The sequence below is a fragment of the Amblyomma mixtum genome, chromosome 6 (assembly GCF_055824585.1).
Source record: "Amblyomma mixtum isolate Tamu chromosome 6, ASM5582458v1, whole genome shotgun sequence".
Classification (NCBI taxonomy): domain Eukaryota; kingdom Metazoa; phylum Arthropoda; class Arachnida; order Ixodida; family Ixodidae; genus Amblyomma; species Amblyomma mixtum.
In genome coordinates, this window is record NC_143017.1 from 135682720 (window position 1) to 135698987 (window position 16268).

At 44.9% G+C, this 16268-nt stretch overlaps 1 protein-coding gene across 1 annotated transcript in view; it reads right to left on the reverse strand.

Annotated features, from left to right (window-relative positions):
- LOC149340479 (neuronal acetylcholine receptor subunit alpha-10-like) overlaps window positions 1-16268 on the reverse strand; it is a 333173-nt gene that overhangs the window by 97638 nt on the left and 219267 nt on the right. The window lies entirely within an intron of this gene.

Genomic DNA, 16268 nt, shown 5'->3' on the forward strand with positions numbered 1-16268 from the left:
CATCCAATTACGTAAATGGCATTTCTGCAGCCTTCTCGCTTCCATTTCTACCGCCGTCTTTCTTAGCTCAGGATCGTGTTCGCGCCGCTGTCCCCCTTGCGTCCCGAGACTTAGCCCACGAGTGGAGATGCAATATACAGAGATAAGAAATGCCCAGCCGTCGGCGACGCGTTCTAGGGCGAAACCTTATCCGGCGAAATATTTCTCCATCCACACGCGTCCCAGCTGATAGAAGCGTCACCTCTCCCCCTCTTTCTCTGTCTTTCTCCGTGGACGTATGTACGAGGCCTCTCTGCTGAGTGCGGCGCCAGGGGTATTCGTATTGCAGGCGCGTATAAGTAATAACAGCAGCATTCTCTGAGTGCTAGGTGCCGAGTACGTGGGTCCTACGGAACGCGTGCATAGCCGAGAGCTTTGGCCCAGTTTGTACAGTTTTCATCAGGTTTGCCACGCAGCACATGAGTGCTCCACTGCAAAAAAAAAAAAAAAAAAGCGATATGTGACAGCACTGGCTGAACGTGTGGTACAGTGCTAGTTGTGACTGCATGCATTGTATTAGAATGACCTTGTAAATAAACCCCTTAACCCTCATTAACAGCGCAGCTTTTTGCTTATGGGCTTTCCTATGACATGGTTTGGTTGGTTTATGGGGTTTAACGCTTCAAAGCGACTCAGGGTATGAGAAACGACCTAGTGGAGGGCTCCGGATGATTTCGAGCACCTGTGGTTCCTTAAAGGGGCTGCGAAACACTGCTTAGGGGGATACCGGCTATACTTCAGGTGGATTCTTTATGTCACACGGATGCTGACTTAAAAAGATTTACAGGAATCGATGCACAGGAACGGGAGTTATTCAATGAAGAAATTTCAAAATACAAGCAAACAAAACGCTGCCCTCAACTCGATTTTGGCGGGGCTTCCCGCTCCTTTTTCGCTGTCCCAATGACGGAACCTGGCGCAACCAATCAAAACAGCCTGCCAGAGCACGTCGCGGAAGTTTGCACTCCACGGTTGCCTGCTCTCTGTAACTCGTTCTTGCTGAGACTGGCGGCATCATTTCCATGCCAGAGCCCCTGGTGGTGTATTTTTATTTTACTTGCTTTGCAGGGCTTTTATCTAAGACGAACAAGTTGTTTTTGTTGATCTAATATAAAACACCGACAGGTTACAAAATGTGTCTCTATTTATTCACACAATTTACAGTACATTTACTGTTTGTCCAATCATCAAGCTCGCGCCAGGTGATGTCATATCCGCTGCTAAAACCCGCTTCTGTGTGGGGACACCATCAGAACCATGAATTTGTTTTTGGGAGGACATTAAAATATTAAAAAACGGAATATATGCGGTATTACCGACGCTAATAGCACCATTGTAACTCACTGTATGCCATGAACAGGCAAAACAGTTAACTAAGATGGTGTTTCTGGGCCCCTTTAACGGATGCTGAAATCGCACAGTACTCAAGTCTCTAACATTTCGCTTCTATCGAATTGCAACCGAAGCGGCCAGGATTGAACCTACGTTTTGCGGGTCAGCAGCCGAGCGCTATATAAACAACTCAGTCATCACGGCGGACCAAATACACGGTTTTATCGTCTAGTGATGAGCAGTTTCTTTGCTTCCTATGATTTAAAGTAGAAAATGCAAATCGCAATCGTAACCGCCAAGGCAGGTCGGCTACCATCGCCTTTCATGAGCCGCTACGATAATTTATTTCCCATCAAACAATGCAAACCTGCTTTTATTGAGTTTGATAAGTCAGTGCCTTGCAACAGAAGCCCTTCTGTCGGGTTGCTTCGCTGTTTTGCAACATCCCCATACCCTGGCTTCTGGAGCCACATCAATCTGGAACTGATTCTCAGCCGCTTTCCTGACTCCAAAGCGGTCCTCCAAGACTTACAAGCGGCTCTTTACATAGCTGTAGCGCTTCAAAAGACAGGGTACGGTGAACGAGATGGACAGAGGCAGCGCATTTAGTTCAACGTCCCTTGTCATTAGATGCTCTGCAGCTATGTAAATGCTCTGAACCGAGCCCAAGCTTTAACATTAATGCAGCTGTTCTTCACCACGGATTACATGAACAACTTAGCATGAAAATTCGAAAGCTGCACCAGTGCGTTTTTAATAAAGGGCATTATACAGTCTACCCATGGCTACCAGGACATGGCGGCATGGCAGGAAATCAGCGCGCGGGCGAGGCCGCCCGATCTACCCACAACGGTGGTGTTTACGTGTCGATCCCATTCGAGAATGAACGCACCGGGTAGGTTTCGAACAATTGCGCTGTAAATGACATTTCGTTTATAGAATTAGGGCTATTTTTTCGAAACGACGCCTCCATTTCCTGGGCCCTGGCCTGCAGTTCACACTTCCACCCTGCCTACCGCGACGTGAAGTGACTTAGCAGTATACTTCCTTTGTCTTGACGTTACGTTCACGAACCAATACTCCTTTCTCATCGGCACGGCTGATGACCCGGCCAACGATAGCTGCAAGTGAAAATGATAGCGCACGTTCTTTGTGCGTGCACTGCACACAGTGGTGAAAGACAGTCGCTAAGCCTTTCAATGAACCGCCTGATTCTCGTCCACTGACGGAGAGGAAGATACTCCATGGTGAGTGCAGTGATCGCCGCCTCTGAAGGCCTTCCAGATACTGTTCCGCTTCTTGAGGGCGTCGTGCCAGTGCGATAGGACTTTGCCACATGCAAAGTCCCAAATTTTTTACTGAACACCTTGCATTTTTAACTCGGCCTTCTTTTCTCTTCCCTCTTCGCTTCCCCAGTAGCGAGCCGGTACCTTCTCCTGGTTAACCTCCCGAATTTACTTCTCTCTCTCAGCCTTGTCAACATGGAAAATGCTACCCTTTAATATCAAATGTCACCCTGAGCAATCATCACTTAAGAACGTAATTATACAGTCCTTGTTTCCTAATATATAGCAATATGTTCCATGTGTTTCTTTACTGATTTTATTTTAGGTGCATAGTTTTGTATTAATATATGCTGCATTATTTGTTTACTTTAGTTGCTGTTCCTCTCACAGGGTGCCACCAGTTTGGGTAACATGTATAGGATATGATCGTGTATATGATCGTGTACTATTAACGTACCATTATGACGATTGCGTGTTACGTATAGTTGCCACTTTATTTATTCATGCTTTGTTGGTACAACCAGCTATGTACAGCCCCCGTCAAAAGTATACAGCCCAAGGGGTTTGCTTCGAAGCTGTTTAGCGTGGCTCCCTGGCGCATCAAGCAGTCCCAACCTTGGGAGGATTGAGGACGCAATGCCTTTCCTGTTTCGAAAGAACACGGTTGCTGAGGATGCATAACGAGCCGTGCTGCAGGCCTCACAATCAAACCCCTTGGACTGTATACTTTTGACTGGGGGTGTGCATACACCCTTAGCAAAAAAAAAAAAAGTTTGTAATAAAACTTTTTTCGAGTATACTGCATTTATTTTACATTAATTTTTTATTCGGTCTCTATGAACCACAATGAACGTTTTATAAGTATGATAGGAGTAAAACAACAAATATTTCTACAAATGTGTCAAACATACAACTTTTTTCTCTTGATGCACTTCTGACACATAAAAAAGATACCAAATTCAGTTGAACTTATTCGGCTTAAAGAAAGGAGGGCCTCAAGTTGGTTTTACTGCACGGGTAGGATTTAAGTTGTTCGACGGCGGAACGAGTCACTCACCCGCCGACGCAACGATTTTGTTCGACCTTTTCCCGAACATTTCACGCCAGAAAAGCTGAGCACCAAGCCGGGTGAAATCTTGTTAACATTAGAAAACCGGCAGGTAGTCGAAGGCACTAACGATTAACCCCCTCGGTAGAAGCGGATGCTCTAACACAAGTTCATCGCTTAAAGAAGGCTCCTGGGTGCTTAGCAGTATCGAGAATTGTTACTATGAACGCTGTCCTCTTCCATCAGTGAATTTAGCAGGCTGAGTGCAACATGGTCGCAGGATGGCGGTTGCTCACCTGCTAGAAGTTATTATAAACGAAAGGACGACAGGAAAGGAAGTGTTCCGGCTCTTTCCCGAAACATTATCCCAAGGAACACGGGGGATTTTGTTTATATTTATTTATTTTTTGGTGTTGATCAATGGAGAATATTACTGAATATGTTATCGCTTAAAGATAATTTATTCGAAGGTCGTGGGTTTGGAATCCACCGGCGGCATGTGGTTTTTTTTCTTCTGTTTTTCTCATCAATTAGCTTTAAGCGATAACATATTCAGTAATATTCTAAATCGAATAACAGCAGAAAATAAATAAATTAATTAAAAATCCCCTGTGTCCCATGGTTTCTGTGGCTCTTGGCTTCTCTCATATTTATAACGAGCCCCTCATTCCCCTTCCCTTGTTTGCTTAATTGCTTAGCGAGGGCCTCAGTTCTGGCAGCCCTGACGCCATAGGAAGCATAAGAGGGTTCTCACACAGCTTCCACCCTCGCCGTTCGATGACGTTCTACGTCACATCAGCGGTAACTCAGGACGTGCTACGTCCGCCGCTTAGGAACGTGGGGGCGCTGATGAACACTCTCAAGGTAAGGTTATTTGTAAAACATAAATACCCCCGAAAGCAGAAGATTTGACAGCCGTCGCCGTAGCTCAGTGGTAGAGCACCGGACGCGTAATTCGGAGGTCGTGGGTTCGGATCCCACCGGCGGCATGTGGTTGTTTTTTCTTCTGCTTTTCTAATCAATTAGCTTTAAGCGATAACATATTCAGTAATGTTCTAAATGAAATAACAGCACAAAATAAATAAATTAATTAAAAATCTCTTGTTTCCCTTGGTTTCTGTGGCAGTTGGCTTCTATGCATGCATGTATGCATGCATGTATGCATGCATGTATGCATGCATGTATGCATGTATGTATGCATGCATGCATGCATCCATGCATGCATGCATGTATGCCTGTATGTATGCATGTATGTATGTATGTATGCATGCATGCATGCATGTATGTATGTATGTATGTATGTATGTATGTATGTATGTATGTATGTATGTATGTATGTATGTATGTATGTATGTATGTATGTATGTATGTATGTATGTATGTATGTATGTATGTATGTATGTATGTATGTATGTATGTATGTATGTATGTATGTATGTATGTATGTATGTATGTATGTATGTATGTAGTTTAAATACCGAGAAAGAGATGATGAATACATTTCCTTCATATTTTTAGCACATTCATGAGTATAAAATATGCTGAAGATACAACATAAATATCACGCCATATATTCCAAATGTATTAGTTGTCGCTAAGGGCTGCAGGGCCACATTTCTTTCCTGCATTTAATAATGTAAGGCCTCCCTCACATTTCTAAACTTTTGGACCTTCTAAAGTAGAATTAGAACTCATGTACAATTCTTGTTTATAGTTCTCAAATAAATCTGGGATCTCAAATAAAGCCGATCATATTTCTCCCAGTTATTCATTACGGATTGAGCAAACTTCGGAGGATACTTTTCTTTTTGAATAGAAGGCGAATAGACAGGTGCCAACAAGATTAAATAAACCCGACAAGTTCCTTCTGACCGGTTCACCTTCCACCTTCGCCCAATACTGACTACAAGCAAATAAAGCCCGCCATTATTACTGCAGTCTCTCTAAGTACGTATAGCTTTGATAATTTCATTCACTTTTTTCGTCTCTCCAGCTTGTACGCGCTCCGATTTTTTAGAAAATGAGCAGTCGTGAGTGCAAATATAGTTTAAAAGAGCACTATGTTGGGCCAGTCGTTCGTTCATTATTACAAAGCTAACTTCGCAAACACAAACAAGAACCTGAAGGGAGCAAAACAAGTGCAGACTAAGAAAAAGTCTGGGTTTGTTGTGCTCTTCTCGCGTCATTGTTCATGTGGGCGCAGTTTGCTTTGCGATAGTGCAAATAATGACCCAATGCTGGGCGGGCCATTATGGCTTTCGCACTTTAAGAACAGAACTCTCGAACGGAAGCTGCTTCGTACAACATAAATGGTGACAAATGAAATGTTTGACGCATCGCTATTCCGCTTCCCTGTCACTTCTAGCTTTTGTTATGTGACTGAACGGCTTAATCGCTCACAGCAAATGAAAGGAGAATATGCAAAGCGCTATGATTGAACACAGAAACGCCAAAAAGCTGAGAGCGTTGCCATTTTCCTCGAGCTGCGCAAATAACGGCAGCACACTAACATTTCAAAACACGCGCCATGAGCGGTGGAAACAAGCAAATAAAAGAGAAAGCAGGCGAAGACAGCTATAGGTTAAACCGCAACACTGGCATAGAATAAACAGCGAATTGGCCCAACCCTTCGGTAGTGCAGAGCTATCAGTTCGCGTCAGAAGCAGGCCTCTCCTTTCATCTATCACGCATACTGAACGACATAACGCCACTGGCGCCCTCTATAGCTGCGGAGGGAATCAGGAAAGGTTAGTTCGGGCCAGCGAGGGCGCTCCATTTTAATGCTAACGAAGTCCTAATGACGACCTCACCGGGCTGCATCGGCGGCGAAGCAAACCCTCGCTATGATCGCGGTGCATTCTGACAGGGGGAGTGGGTGAGGCGAGAGAGAGAGAGAAACAGAAGGAGGAATGCTGCGAATGTAGCATTGGGCACCATCTCGGTGACTGCTCCGGTCTTTCCGAGAATACATTTTCATCCATGGGACCAGGAAAACGTGAAAAATGGCGATGTCGCGTGTGTCGCGGGGAGTCACTTCCCGTGAAATCCAATGATAAGCCAACTGAAGAACCATCGGACGTTTTTAAAAAAGTGGCTGCGTTGGAAGAAAAATTGATGGTTGTTTCTGAACTGAAGATAAGCATAGATAGCCTCCTGGCTCTGCCGGCGCAACTCGAGAAGCTTGTCATGACAATTCAAGGCCTGCAAACGACAGTTACTGAGGTTCAAACATCAGTAGAATTCTTGGCATCCAAATACGACACGCTCCTTGCGACTTGCAACGATGCCGTGCAGGCAACAAAGACGCTTGAGCAAAAGGTTGCATTTCTGGAAGGGACTATTGACGAACAGGCTTCAATGATTCACCGAATTCAGTGGGAACTCAACGAAAGTGAACAGTACAGCCGTCTGTCCAATCTAGAGATAAGCGGACTGCCAGTTCAGCCACAGGAAGACCTGCGGGCTGAAGTTGCGCAGATGGCTGAAACACTTGAAGTACGTGACTTCAACCAATCTGAGATAGCCTCCTTGCACCGTCTATCATCGAGACAAGGGAAGATTCCGGTCGTATTAGTCAGGTTTTCGTCCCCGAGCTTACGGGAGAAATGGCTGCAGGTAAAAAGCAAACTTAGGACGCTAAATGAGTCCCACAAGCTCTCCTCCGTTTTCTTCAATGAAAACTTGACCCGTATGAACAGTGAGCTGTTCTGGAAAGCTCGAATCCGAGGAAAGGAAAAATCTTTCAAATTTGTCTGGGTCAAGAATGGCAAAGTTTTCGCCAGAAAAGAAGTGGGGGCTTCCGTTATCAAAATCGCGTCTCTTTCAGACATTGACAAAATGACGTAGGGAAATTCACTATTACTGCTATGGCTTCTTTTTCAAGTTTTGACGTCTGTTTCCAATCGTTCCATCCAGTTTCTTTGAGTTCTCTTACAATTATTCACATTAACATTAGAAGCATTCGAAAACATTGGAATCAATTTCTGGTAATCGCACAAGACCTTTACCAAGTAGTAGACGTATTTGCTTTCACAGAGGTAAATATTGCTGACAATATTACCTGCATGTTCAAGCTTCCGGGTTATACGGAGCATTTCCTTACCCGCCAAATGGGTAAGGGTGGAGGAATTGCTGTTTTCTTCAAGGATTCATTATCGGTTTCCAATATCAACATCTCCATCACCGCTGCAGAGGCAATGGGATTTGAAATTTCGTACAGCAACATTTCGAGTCATCTCCTTATCATATACCGACCGCCGTCTGGAAACGTGGCTAATTTTATCACAGCATTGCATGACGTTTGTAAGCAAAGGTTTAGCCAAGGTAACCTATGCATAATGGGTGACTTGAATATTGATCTGTTAAAGCCTGAGAGAGCATCTGCACAAAGCTACCTAAATGCCCTTGCGGATCATGGTATAGAAACACTACTTTCAGATCCTACTAGAGAAGAGATCGTAAACAACAGTTTGTGTAAAACTTGCATAGACCACGTTAACGTACGCGCGTCGGACTTGTCTTATGTTATGGCAGCTGTCATTCGAAAGAAATTAGCGGATCATTACTTTACACTATGCCACTTTGCTAAGGTCGATTCTGCACAGAAACCTAATGATAGCAGGTGTGTTATGACTATACTAGATCGAAAACTATTTGACAGTAAGGTGTCATCCTTCGACTGGAACTCATTTATATCACGAAATAACAAAGATACCGCCTACGATAACTTTGTTTTGGTTTTTAAAAATTTAAAAGAATCCTGCAAAAAAAGTATCATTGTCAAAAAACGAAATAATAATTGCTTCTGGCTTACAGCTGACATTCTCGCAGCCATTAGATGCAAAGAAACGCTGTGGTCAAAATGTCGCGCTTCACCAAAAAATGCAAACTTACGAAATGAATTTCGGGCTGCTAGGAACAAAGTAACCGCTCTTCTTCGGTCCTCTAAAAGGCGTTACTATGCTAGCCAGTTTCGCAATTGCCACCATGACGTGGCCAAAACTTGGGCTATCGTGAACGAACTGCGTGGGCGTCAGCGTAGACCGGTCAAGGACGCAATAGAGCATAGTTTTGGTCACTTGACATCCTCTTTGGCAAATGATTTTAATAACTTCTTTTCTAAAGAACAGCGCATTGCCCGTGCCACATCACGTTCGCCGTTACTTCCTTCTTCTGTGATTGACTCAGCATTTCTTCCACACATAACAGAGCCAGATCTTTTCAGCATAATCTCCAGTCTACGGCATAACAAATCGGCTGGAATTGATGGAATATTTATCAGCGACCTTTCCAGAAACTTCCAAAGCTTGAAGTGTGTCCTTCTTTTTATGCTAAATGATATGATTGAAAGTGGCTTCTTACCATGCTCTCTTAAACAAGCGCGTGTTATACCACTTTACAAGGGTGGCAAAAGAAATGATATCTCGAATTATCGCCCAATATCTATCGTGTCGTGTATATCACAAATTTTAGAAAAACACGTCTTATGTACAATGTCAGCATTTTTGCTGAGGCATAACGTGCTTAGCCCACATCAATACGGATTTGTTGCTGGATCTGGTACCCAAACGTTATTAGAAAAGATGTCGGATTCCGTTCATTCTAGTTTTGATCAAAATGAAGTGGCATTTGGTCTGTTTCTTGATGTCAGGAAGGCATTTAATACTGTTCATCATGATATTCTCTGTGAAAAGTTGTTTTGCTATGGTTTTCGTGGTCCTTTTCAAATGTTACTAAGAAATTATGTGTCTCAGCGATCTCAAATGGTGGAACTTGGACCTGTGCAAAGCAGAATTATAGACTTATATAGTGGTGTTCCCCAGGGATCCATCTTATCACCCCTCTTATTTAATCTCTATGTTAATGACCTCCCCAGCATTATAACTTCATCACAGATTTATCAATATGCAGATGACACCCTCCTCATCTCATCTAATACAGATTTTTCTTGCGCACTCCGTCAACTTCAACAGGACGCTACTAACCTATATGATTGGTTTCAATGTAACCTGATTGATATAAACCCCCAAAAAACTCATCTAGTGTGCTTTAGAAATGCACACAAGCCAATCCCGAAAAACGCTGCGGTTTTTTTGCACAGCTCCAGTTGCACTGCATGTTCTTGCTACCCCATTACATGTGTTCCGTCCGTGAAATATCTTGGCATTTACTTTGACAGTGATTTATCCTGGAACACGCACATGGCACACCTCAGTAAGAAGCTTAGAGGCGTCGCATGCTTGCTCTATGCTCTAAGGGCCTACCTGCCATTTGTCATAAGACGTTTAATTGCACAGTCTTTGGGGTATTCTCTGCTGAGATATGGCATGTGCTGTTTCTTCAACTGTTCTGCAACATGGAAAAATAGGGTAAACCGTATTCTCAAGAATATGGCTAAGAGTGTCATCTATTCAATACCCCATAAACAGCAAAGTGTATTCCTTTCTTCTGGTCTGCCTTCCTTTGACATTGTGTTCAAACAAGTCACTGTACTCAGATATTTCTGGAACTCTGAATTTCGGTTCCACAACGTTAAACCAATCCCATTAAGAAAAGTTTCTCGATATATTGTCCCTGCAGTGCGAACTCATTTTGGTATGTCTATGAGGTCATATTATATCCCATGTATATTCAATGAGATGCCTGATAATGTTTTCAACTTGAACACTCGCAGACAGTTACGTGATGCTATTGCCGAGCTTGAACAGCTCTAGTGCATATGTTTTAATGTACACAAAACAAAGAATTGATTTGGCAACACAGGTTGTTGCTGCTGCCGGACGGCGCCCTACAAGCCCAATTGAGGCTTTGGCGCGTCCGCGTCTTGTATTGTTTCTTTGGTGTGAATAAAGTATTTATTATTATTTATGTATGTATGCATGCATGTATGTATGTATGTATGTATGTATGTATGTATGTATGTATGTATGTATGTATGTATGTATGTATGTATGTATGTATGTATGTATGTATGTATGTATGTATGTATGTATGTATGTATGTATGTATGTATGTATGTATGTATGTATGTATGTATGTATGTAGTTTAAATACCGAGAAAGAGATGATGAATACATTTCCTTCATATTTTTAGCACATTCATGAGTATAAAATATGCTGAAGATACAACATAAATATCACGCCATATATTCCAAATGTATTAGTTGTCGCTAAGGGCTGCAGGGCCACATTTCTTTCCTGCATTTAATAATGTAAGGCCTCCCTCACATTTCTAAACTTTTGGACCTTCTAAAGTAGAATTAGAACTCATGTACAATTCTTGTTTATAGTTCTCAAATAAATCTGGGATCTCAAATAAAGCCGATCATATTTCTCCCAGTTATTCATTACGGATTGAGCAAACTTCGGAGGATACTTTTCTTTTTGAATAGAAGGCGAATAGACAGGTGCCAACAAGATTAAATAAACCCGACAAGTTCCTTCTGACCGGTTCACCTTCCACCTTCGCCCAATACTGACTACAAGCAAATAAAGCCCGCCATTATTACTGCAGTCTCTCTAAGTACGTATAGCTTTGATAATTTCATTCACTTTTTTCGTCTCTCCAGCTTGTACGCGCTCCGATTTTTTAGAAAATGAGCAGTCGTGAGTGCAAATATAGTTTAAAAGAGCACTATGTTGGGCCAGTCGTTCGTTCATTATTACAAAGCTAACTTCGCAAACACAAACAAGAACCTGAAGGGAGCAAAACAAGTGCAGACTAAGAAAAAGTCTGGGTTTGTTGTGCTCTTCTCGCGTCATTGTTCATGTGGGCGCAGTTTGCTTTGCGATAGTGCAAATAATGACCCAATGCTGGGCGGGCCATTATGGCTTTCGCACTTTAAGAACAGAACTCTCGAACGGAAGCTGCTTCGTACAACATAAATGGTGACAAATGAAATGTTTGACGCATCGCTATTCCGCTTCCCTGTCACTTCTAGCTTTTGTTATGTGACTGAACGGCTTAATCGCTCACAGCAAATGAAAGGAGAATATGCAAAGCGCTATGATTGAACACAGAAACGCCAAAAAGCTGAGAGCGTTGCCATTTTCCTCGAGCTGCGCAAATAACGGCAGCACACTAACATTTCAAAACACGCGCCATGAGCGGTGGAAACAAGCAAATAAAAGAGAAAGCAGGCGAAGACAGCTATAGGTTAAACCGCAACACTGGCATAGAATAAACAGCGAATTGGCCCAACCCTTCGGTAGTGCAGAGCTATCAGTTCGCGTCAGAAGCAGGCCTCTCCTTTCATCTATCACGCATACTGAACGACATAACGCCACTGGCGCCCTCTATAGCTGCGGAGGGAATCAGGAAAGGTTAGTTCGGGCCAGCGAGGGCGCTCCATTTTAATGCTAACGAAGTCCTAATGACGACCTCACCGGGCTGCATCGGCGGCGAAGCAAACCCTCGCTATGATCGCGGTGCATTCTGACAGGGGGAGTGGGTGAGGCGAGAGAGAGAGAGAAACAGAAGGAGGAGGGGGAGTTTCCCGTATTCTGACAGGGGGAGTGGGTGAGGCGAGAGAGAGAGAGAAACAGAAGGAGGAGGGGGAGTTTCCCGTGCCTCAAAGGTGATTTACGCTTTGATGAAAGCGATCGCACGCCGCCCTGTGCCGTCGATGTGCCGCTCACGGAGTCCTTCAATAAATAAAGCGGGTCCGGCGTTTGAGCAAAAGCTGCCCCAATCAGCCGGCCCCGCAGGGCGTTTGGAGACTTCCGTACCCTCGGCGTAGGGCAGGCTCCGCAATCACCCTCCGCATCTAACCTCTCTCTCTCTCTCTCTTACCCACCCGCTTACCAGCGGCCCCCACGTATTTGGACCCACGCTTACCGTACTCTACTTCATTATACTTGCGTACAGTGGAGCTGAACCTGTGGCCTGTATAAAATGGCCCTTCCAGGAGCGCCGCTGAAAGAGAGTAACACAGTAAAGTACTGAAACAGCTGTGTATAACTGATCACATTGCCTTGTGATTAGGTTCTACATTTCCCACACGGCAAAAGTTAGGTTTGATCTCGGGCAATAATTTATTATTTAAATGCAGAAATGCATTCTCCAATGCCTATTGTCGAGGACCTAATTTCGCCTATGCACATTGCGGCACCACTTCTTAGTCTGCATCGAAGCCTTCGCCCGGATAACAATGCACGGACGGGCTCACTTGGATAACGATAAACATCACCCATGCTTTCATCAGAGTGCACTGTATAGTTGAGTTGAGTTGTTGTGTGCTACAGATGTACATGAGTGCCACCTAGTATGATGTAGGTTATCAGGGTTATTCCGCTGAGCCTGGAAGAAGAGAAGGATAAAGAAGTGCGAGAATTAGAGGATATCGGTAGAATGTATTGATTTCTGTACCGCATTGGGTGTGGGGTGGGAGGGGGGGGGGGGGGGGTATGCAGCTGTTGCACCCAGCGTTTCGCGCATCGTTTAGCTAAGCTGCCTGCACGCGCAGGCTTTAGCTGTTTATCTAAACTTATTCTCCTAGCCATGCAGTCGTATTGATGTATCGAATGGGAGCAATACTGTGCACATGTGAAGTGGCAATTTTCTCGAGTTTATACCTGAAGTTCATTCATCAGGCGCCTCCATATGTCTCAATAACGGTGGGAATGCAAGAGAACAGAGAAGCAGGAGGGTGTCACAGTGCTTCATTAATACACGGCTTCCCTTGAGGCAAGATAAAGTTCTGGACGCACGTTACATAAAGGTTGACTGTGACAAACCGAGAAGAAAGTACGAGTGACAGAAGAGACGAACAGAGAAAAAAATATAAGCGTGGCAGCGTCTCCAAGGCAGATATTAGGAAAGTGCACAAATGCGTCGCCTTCCGTATGTTTGCCTCTGCTCAGCGACAGGGCGACGTAGCGCTCGAAATCCTCTTAGAGCGCGAAATTCGCCTCTACCCGCGTTGTGCCCCGTGACAGTTGGCGCGCGATAAGCCGCACTCCGAGCGGTCTCTGTTTCCGAGCTTCGCAACTCGTTCGTGCATTGAATCCCTCGATAAGCTTAGCAGCGGCGCGGTGGCGCAGGGTTGTGGCATTCGTTCAGCTTGCGGAACTGATCCACGTCCACAACACCAGGTGCTTCACTGCTCCCGAGCTTGCGGCCTCTGCTTTAATCCCAGCCGCTCAGGATTGTCATGTACTACGTCGATCGCAAGGGCTATTTACACGAAATGAGTTTCGCGTTTCCTATCAAGAATACCTCTCAGGTCATTCATCTATATACAGCCAACGCTGGCGATGTTAAAAAGCTCATGTTACACAGCACTTAAAGTTATAGAGAGATGTATAGGCTGTCTCTCACTCCTGTTTACTATACAGTGAAAGTTGAATATGTACGTACATGACTATTTGACACCTTCAGCTGCCACGGGCACTCTCTTTTTTTGGTAACCACCGCCGGGACATGCCAGTCATGCGGAATCATACGTGATTAATTTAGATTAACCCTGTCTATATATAGTGCCCTGTGGTTCAGTTATTATTGCTGCTTCCTGCTGCAAGGGCTACGTCGGCTAGGGCCTGCCACACCTTATTATGGAACAAGCACTGCACTCAGTACCCACAACGCAATGAACATAGCTGTAATCCTATCCTTGTCAAACACGCCCGTTACTCCGCGTCGTTTTGTCTAACATTGCCCACTACTCATTAAACTGCGCCCATAATTACGCCGTTGTCTCTGCTACAGCTGCCCGAAGTGGTCAGCTTTCGGAACACTGCACGCAACTTGCCTTGACCCGCTAGGCTATGCTGCGCTACCTCGCAGGGCTCGCCTCCGGAGTGCGCCCTTTGATCGAGCGGTTTCGGCCCGAGAGGCAAAAGGCGGGAACGTTCAGAGATCAAGGCGAGGAGGGATATTTTATGATGCGGCCCTGTGCGCGCTAGGGCGCGGAACAGAGGGCGAGAGAGAAAATGAGCAATAAACGATGGCAGACGCGCATGCGCACCCCAAGGTTTACCGCACGTCGGGCCGCGTGTCTAGCGAACGCTTCAGTTTATGGAGACGTTTGCGTGTTTGGAACCTGCACGACCATCTCTTTCGTTGGTTCGTGGGAGGAGATAAAAAAACAGAGGGAGAGAGAGAGAGAGAGAAGATAAACAAAAAGGCTGGGCACACGGAATCGCCGCGAGCCATCTGCTCCTCGCAAATACCGCTGCCGACGTTTGATGCATAGGCCATTTCCTTCTCCGACTATGTAACGAGCGGAAGCTCGAGGAGGCACACGACTCAGGGTCGCTAAGAAGGGCTTGCCTCTCGGACAGTGGGAGACGAAGGAGCAGCTTGAAGGAAGAGAAAAGTGAAAAAAAAAAAAAAATCCTGCATGCGGACTGCGCACGCTCAAAAAAAATGCCTCGTCATTGGCCGGAACAAGTAGCCTGGTCGACAACGGGCACCGCGACGGTCGTAGAGAACAAATTAATCACGAATCGTATTCATGTGTGCCGAGATTCGACTTCAATGGCGGCAATATAAGTGATTGAATGATTGAATGCATAAAAATAACAAGCATTGCTGAACGAAAGGGAATGAAAGAGGATAATGAACTGAATAGAAAGCACTGACGTTTGAAATTCATTCATTCATTCATTCATTCATTCATTCATTCATTCATTCATTCATTCATTCATTCATTCATCGATCGATAGATCGGTTAATGAATCGACAGACAGACAGACAGACTGATTGGTTGATTGATTGACTGATTGATTGATTGATTGATCGATCGATTGATTGATTTGGAGAATATGCAGAAACCCCCATGAACCGAAATTTCAGGGTCCATCAGAGAACTCCACAATGTTGAAGTTCATCCGGAGCCCTCCCCTTTTGGAGTGCCTCATGGTCCGGAGCATTGTTCTGGCAAGTAAAAAATTCGAAGTACGATTACGATTCATCGTAATGCGATATTTGAGTGCAACTCTGTAGGGGTCTCAGGCTCTGTAGGCTCAATGCTTCACCGGGTCGTCGGCACGCTGGCGACGATATCGGTGCGATAGTAGCATTAGTTGACGAACACGAAGATGTGCAATGCACAGCGCGAGAGTGTTTAACAAGAGGTGTGATCGGGTGCGGCGATAGCATGGTGCTCTCGTGCAGGGGCCACTGAAGTTGACCTGTTCACGGCGTCGCGGGTTCGAATCCCCGTCACGGCAATGTTTACAGCTATTTATTTATTGACGGTGTGGCTCGTTACACCGATGGCGGCGACGCGGCTCAACACATGAACGTGCGCTTAAGAGCTGTGCTCTAAAAACTGACAAGCTGGTTGAATAATTAGTAATTAGCATCATATAGAACTAACTTTGGCTTTTCAGGGCTCCGTGCACACAAAGAGCATTACTGGATGGGGTTTCTTTCACGGAAACGGCAGCATTGATCAGGCGAGGCGTAATGGCTATGTCTGTGGCAGACACACGAAGATGACGTCTCCAAGGGCTCTTGAATGGGCCTCGGTGTGGTGAGCTGCGGACTGCAAGGAACGCAGGTTCCTTGCAGGTTCCAGCAGACTGTCGTAACGTCCTTCTGTTTGCAGCTGAGAAGACAC